The sequence below is a fragment of the Mus caroli genome, chromosome X (assembly GCF_900094665.2).
Source record: "Mus caroli chromosome X, CAROLI_EIJ_v1.1, whole genome shotgun sequence".
Taxonomy (NCBI): domain Eukaryota; kingdom Metazoa; phylum Chordata; class Mammalia; order Rodentia; family Muridae; genus Mus; species Mus caroli.
Genome location: NC_034589.1, coordinates 45,139,452 through 45,146,184, shown reverse-complemented (window position 1 = coordinate 45,146,184; position 6,733 = coordinate 45,139,452). Strand labels below are relative to the sequence as shown.

The 6,733-nt window shown below is 40.4% G+C and overlaps 1 long non-coding RNA gene across 1 annotated transcript in view; it reads right to left on the bottom strand.

Moving 5' to 3' along the window:
- Nucleotides 1-3,832: 3,832 nt before the first annotated feature.
- Nucleotides 3,833-6,733, bottom strand: part of LOC110286574 — a 43,196-nt gene continuing 40,295 nt past the window's right edge. The window contains exon 5 of the long non-coding RNA XR_002377149.1: nucleotides 3,833-5,237. This is a non-coding gene — a long non-coding RNA (uncharacterized LOC110286574). The remainder of the gene's footprint in view (nucleotides 5,238-6,733) is intronic.

Sequence of the window (6,733 nt, the reverse complement as noted above, 5' to 3'; positions counted from 1 at the left end):
GGCAAAGGAAAAACATAGGAAGAACTACCTTAGTCTTTGATTCTAGAATTGCAATCTGTAAAAGTAAACACAGGCAGCAGCAAAGTGAGACTGTGCACTATGTACCACACATTAAAGAGAAAGAGAAATATCAGTAGGTGGGATTTATTTTTTTTAAGAAATCCAGTTTCATGATGTGTATCAGGCTTGGTATAGGTCCAGCTCAATGTCTCCTCAATGTCATATATTTACAGCATCATTCAAAGACTGGATATGATATAACAGAGCATCAAGGACACGTTAGATTAGATTTCATGTACAGTGTTTACAGAAGCACAGAAACACACAATTCATTTGTGAAATATTTCCATAGGAGGGATTGACATAGACTTCTCAATAAGGAAAACGAATAATGAACCTTCTGAAGAGTTTACTCTCTTCATTTCCAAACACTTTAATAATCATACTTCCACACAGTGAATTTTAGATAAACATGATCTATTACCTTTAGTTCTTTACAATCTTAAAGAGCAAATATCAAAGTCTCAGTTGTTTAAACACTTTAATAAGTTAATTTAAAAATCTCTTATTCAGGCCAGGAGGCATGATGGTGCATGCCTGGTAGGTAGAGGCAGAAAGATGCCTAAATCCAGGCTACCATGGGCTTTGTAAAGACTTTGAAACCAGCTGGAGCTACATAGTGAGGTTATGTCTAAAAATAAAAAATAAAATCCCTCCGATTTAGATTTCTGGTATAAAAAAATACAATAGAAGTATGTCTGTTTATAACCCCATTCTTTCAACAGTGTTTACAACAAGTCTACTCTCCTGCTCATTAGGAAATTATTGAGATTTTAATGTTGTTATGTAGTCCTTCAATTAAGAAAAACACTGATCTACTGACAAATACTTCCTGAGGATTCCCTGTGGAGTCATTGCTGAGTTTGTGTTATTAGTGCTACATTTAGTCACGCATTCAACAATATGTATTGAGGTTCTACTATACTCTAGATAATGTTTCATATGCTGTTTCATATCCAGATGTGTAATATTCTCTCAAGGAGTTCCCAGGCATGGGAACACAGATGGTTAGAGGTAGGAAGAACCCTAGAGAGCATGTAATGTAGCCTACAACCTTCAATTTCCAGTTAGGAAGATGCAGTTCCTGATCCCAGGCTACCATGCTTACGGGGAACAGAACATGGACTAGAAACCAATTCTTTTCACTTCTATTCCTTTGATTACTCTGGTCTATTTGAGAAAACGGGATACTTTTTTACTAAACTACTTCAAAACCATACCAGACAAAAGCTGCTGACAAACCATCTGGCATTCGCTATCAGTTTAACAGGAGTTAGAGAAAGACTAGAGACATGCAATGGAGTGTAAATCTTGTGACATGCTTTGCTCCCAACAAGTAGTGAGGATGAATGAGAAGAAGGCATTCCAAGGAAGGAGTCCTTCCCTCTGCCTATTATCATCTTGCTCTAAAGAGTTACTTTTTGGTACATAGACTAGTATCTTTTTCATTTATAACAGAAAGTGTGATATAAATTACGGGAGAAATAAATGATCAAAATAATATGTAAAGGCTAAGGAGTTCAACCCCTACTCATAATTTACCATGAGATCTTCTAAAAAGCAATGTCTCATACAACATGTGTTTCTGTTCTTCCTAGAATTTCTTGAAGAAAAGCAAACCAAAGTACTTTATTCTTATGTAATAATTTAGAAGGAAGATCTTTTACAAACTCATATTCAGGTAGACTACCTATTATAGGGGAAAGTTTTCTGTGTTCTGACATTAACAGAACTCTACCTAAATAGGGATATGGTCTTCTTTTGTAAAGTAAATGATCACAGGGTTCATTGAAAAACATTTTTGAAATGACGACCATGGGTCAAAGTACTGTTCACACTGAGGCAATGCTCAGTACTTTGTCCCATCTGTCCTGAAGGACCACTTTATCCATATTGCTTTTCTACCTGAGGTGATAAAGTAGTTTGAGAAGGTAAAATAAAAAGTAATGTCGGGTGGTGGTGGCGCACACCTTTATTCCCAGCACTTGGGAGGCAGAGGCAGGTGGATTTCTGAGTTCGAGGCCGGCCTGGTCTATAGAGTGAGTTCCAGGACAGCCTGGGCTACACAGAGAAACTCTGTCTTGAAAAAAAAAAGTAATACAAACATAAGGGCATTTCAAACAATTATTAGAGTCATCAGTGATGCCAACTTGTGGTGCTTGAAAGTGGCAGCACTATCAACATACTATCAACATTTCTCAACATTGATCTAGGTTCATTCATAGTTGTAGTCCCAGAGCTGGGGAGGTTGAGGTTAGAGAATCAGGAGTTTGAAGTCACTCTTAACTACACACTGAGGTTTGTTTGTTTGTTTGTTTAGGTCAGCCTAGACTCAAAAGTAAAATGAAAAAAAAATCAAAACTTTCTTGCCGTGTACTCTTAACTTTTGTACCTAAAGTCTTCACAGAGTCACAGTAAGAGTGCATAGACCATTACAAGTACTTGGAGTTCACGTTGGGTAGCACTGGATTAGAGGAAGCACAGAGAATTGTATGAACTTCTGTTCATCTAAAGTCCTCAAGTCAGATTGAAGATATAAAGTAAGTATGCATTTGTTTTACTAGGTGGCAAGCAGAGTGTTTCCCTCAGGGGCTGGCAGCGAGTGGAGCTTGGGCCTGGTTGGGAGAGTATGGAACTGTTTGGAACTGCTCTTACCCTCCTTTGACTCCAGGTCACAGTCATACTGGGTTTCCATAACATCACACAGTTTCTTTTTTCTTTTTCTTTTTTTTTGTTTTTTGTTTTTTGAGACAGAGTTTTTTCTGTATAGCCCTGGCTGTCCTTTGTAGACCAGGCTGGCCTCGAACTCAGAAATCTGCCTGCCTCTGCCTCCCGAGTGCTGGAATTAAAGGTGTGCGCCACCACGTCCGGCTCATCACACAGTTTCTAATGGATAACCTTCATGATAACTAGAGTTGGGCATAGTGCTGAAAATGGCTCTGACCTGTAATATGCTGTTTAATAAAACATTAATTAATTAATTACTTAATTATATATGTATACTTTTTTCTGTGCGTGGGCATCTGCATACCTCAGCACAGGTATGAAGGTCAGAGGACAACTTGTGAGAGTTGCTTCACTCTTGCCATCATGGTCGTCTGTCTCATGGACCAAACTTAGATTGCCAGACTTGGAGGCAATTTCTCTTACCTGCTGAACCATCTCACTAGACCCATGATATGTTACTTTGGAAATTCCCCCCTAGACTCAACATTGCCAAGGGTGGGGAAAGTTATTGAAAATATGTGTTACTCTCTATGATGATGGCTCCTGATAGCTTCCCACATGTGGCAGGGACTTGGAAAGAATATAGAAGGGAATAAACTTGGTAAGAAGTTAAACTTCCAAATACCAGGTGGCTTATTGGAGAACCAGATTTTAGAGACTAAAGACCCAGAAATTACTTGAAATTTCTATGAAACAGGCATTAAGATGCATATATCACATACCTGAACCATTGTAAATTTTGGCCCATAGTAATTTAAAAACAAAATAAAGCACACAGGAATTACCATGCAGCATATAAAGCTATGCCTTGGGTATTACTAGTATTTGAACTTAAAGCTACCATGCTCTCAATTGCCAAGGTACAAAACCACTCAAATTTTCACACACACACACACACACACACACACACACACACACACACTACACACCTATGAAGACACAAAATGCTAGAAATACATATGGTATATCTATCTAGTTATAAAAAAATCAATAGACTAAAGGTATGAAGAAATATGTTAGGAGTCAAGATCAATATTCCTTTATGCAACCAAAAACATAATAGAATATTTTTTATTTGTAGTAATCAACATGATGCCCCAAATAAGAGAATTCACTATTTTATTTTAAATTTTCAAAACTTGGATGCTGACTTATAAGAATTTCAGTAAACTTTGTGGATTTAGTGAGGGCAGAGCATAGTCTCCAGTCTGAAGCGAGGTTAGCCCTCCACAACTCACAATGCAAGCATCCCAGTCACATCTATTAATTTTCCATATACATGGAGCCAAATTCTGCCTGAGATTATTATGCAATTTTCAAAATGACTTTAAGTCTTTCAACTTACAAAGTTACCATTTACATTGCACTGGCCTGCTGGCTGCGATGGATGAATGAACACTCTTTCCCAAAGGACTATAATTCATCCTCTGATCATAGCTTATACATCTGGGAGAATTGGGATCAGTGTGCCTGGCGCCTCCCCTTCCCTCTGGCCCACAAAGGACTCATACAGTGCAAGGGAAGAGGAGACAAAGTGGCTGTGTGCCATCTAGCTCAGAGGTGTGGCACAAGAGGTGTTGACTGTGAGCAGCAAGCAGCCTAACATATAAGCAACTGTCTACATGATGTGATTTCAGGTGCACCAAAAAAGGCCTCATTGCCCCTCAGTTTAAACACTCCCTTCCCACTGGCGGATGCCTGGAATTCCAGAGTTTTTAGAGCTCTGTTCCTTTGGTTTAAAGCTTTGATCCCTGTTGAAATACTTATACCCCTGGGTGGGCATCCCCCATTACATCCTATCAACCAGATACATTGAGATAGGATGAGTTTGAAAGCTTCTTCCCTGACAGCAAGTTCGAGAGTGAGGTTAAGAGCAGAAGACACTGTGTACCTGAGAGGGATGGAAAAAGGAGAACAACACCTGGGGGGCAAAGGAACTGGGCCCAAGACAAATAATGTGTGTGTGTGTGGCCATGTGCATGGCTGTGTATGCGCTCCTCCCATGGCGGCAGCTGTTGAACACCCTTTCTTAACCCTCTCCCAGAAATCTTGATTTATGCTGCTTTTGGAGCCATGGAACCAGACTCTCCTCCCTGCTACAGCAAGATAATAGCTGCTGGCTACAGCTGGGAATTCTCGAATTCTTTCAAACTGGAGTCCAGGAGCAAAAGGTGAAGAAAAGTTCTTCTGGGCATGCTGGGCTAGATAGCCTTCCCCTGGGGTCCAAAAGAGAAAAAGGGGTCCAGCCATGCTATCTAAACACTTTCAACTGGGTCTGAGAGCACAGAGCCATGATTGTCCAAGGCGACCACTCTTTCAATCAGCATGTCCTTTTGTAGCCCCACACTGATTACCTCTCTGCTTCTCTTACTGGAGAGTTCAGAGGAATCAGTGACAAAAACTGAGCACGAGGAAGGGAGCTTGTCTCACATGAGGCAAGACAGTTGCTTCTGTAAAAGAGAAAATAGAATTTTTGTCATCACACACACACACACACACACACGTTTTTTTCTGTTTATTGTTTTTGAGACAAGGTCTCCCTGTGTCTCTCTGGCTGGTCCTGAACATCCAGGCTTAATGCATGCTTCTACCTCAGCCTGGGGAGGAATGGCTGGCACTACACACACTCTACCTTTCTTTGCTAGGAAATACAACCTTAATAATTACCCATCTCTGTAGCACGCAGTAGAGAGTTTACACATTGGTAAATGAGTTGCCTTCCTTCCTGTTTTCCTTCCTTTTCTTGTTTTTCAGGACAAGACTTTGTGCAAGCTAGGCTTTACCACGTGCTGTACCACAATTCACATTCCCCAGCCTCTGGCTAAAGATTATCCGGAGTAAACTTTTTCAACACTGACTAAGCAGTGGAGATGGCTGCCTGTGACATTTCTGGAAGTGTTTCTGACAAAGAAGCCTATCCCGCAAAGTCCATTTCAGTGCCTGAAATTCCACTGTGAGAGTCATCACTTGGGGGATTGGGAAGGTTAGAAGCCTTTGAGAGGCACTTATAAAAATGGAAGCACTTCTTCTGCTAGGCAAGGTTGGTTTTTTGTTTTTTGTTTTTTTTTTAAACTCTTCCCTTTGCTTGGCTAAAAGCTCTGAAGTAGGTGCTTGGAGTGAGAGCAGAAACTTCCAGGCTAAAAAATAGTTCTTCAAACTTCAGAGCCAGTCTGTCTCTGACTTAGCTCAAACCCTAGGGACCCACGGACCACCCTATTTGGTTCAATGTATTTCATATTTCCAATAGCATTTAATGTTATCTTCAAACTACCTCATATTTTGCTGAACTGGATACTTAGCTTTGTTTTGACAAAGCTTATGAGGTGAATGCACTCATTATATGTACAGTTTGTAACCCACTGAAATAAAGTTCTTGACAATAAACCCAAGTTCGTGGGTCCACTGCATTGAATCCAGGGATCCACACTTCATTTTGTAAGCAGTGCTTTAGTTTATGCATAGCATGTTCTATATTAAAAGCACAGATTGAAAAGGAGGCACAGCCACGTTTTTCCCTAGGTATTCTATACCCAGTAGTTGAAAACAACTGTTGCCTTTGTAGTTCGTTGCATGAGCTCTGGAAGATCATGAATTTATGGGAGGTCATGTCTTCCTCTGCGAGGTCGTGAAATTCAATCAATGCTTGCCTTCCAATCTGCCCTTTGGTCACAGGGCTCCACAGGTGGAACATATCAAACTCACCAGCCAAATTAGGACTCTTAATTGGTGTTTCTTTTAAAGTGGCTATGTCATTTGTCAAATGTTCAATGCAGGCGCAGGCCTAGCCCCAGGCGGAATTATGAAGTAGAAGAATGCCAGATACATAGGCAGCACTCAAATGTTTGTTGAAAAGTGGGGGTGACTAAGCCCTCTGTCCTTGACTCCTTCTCACCCAACCCCCATCGGCACTGGATCAGCATGCACTTTTAATTCTATCTTCTAAATA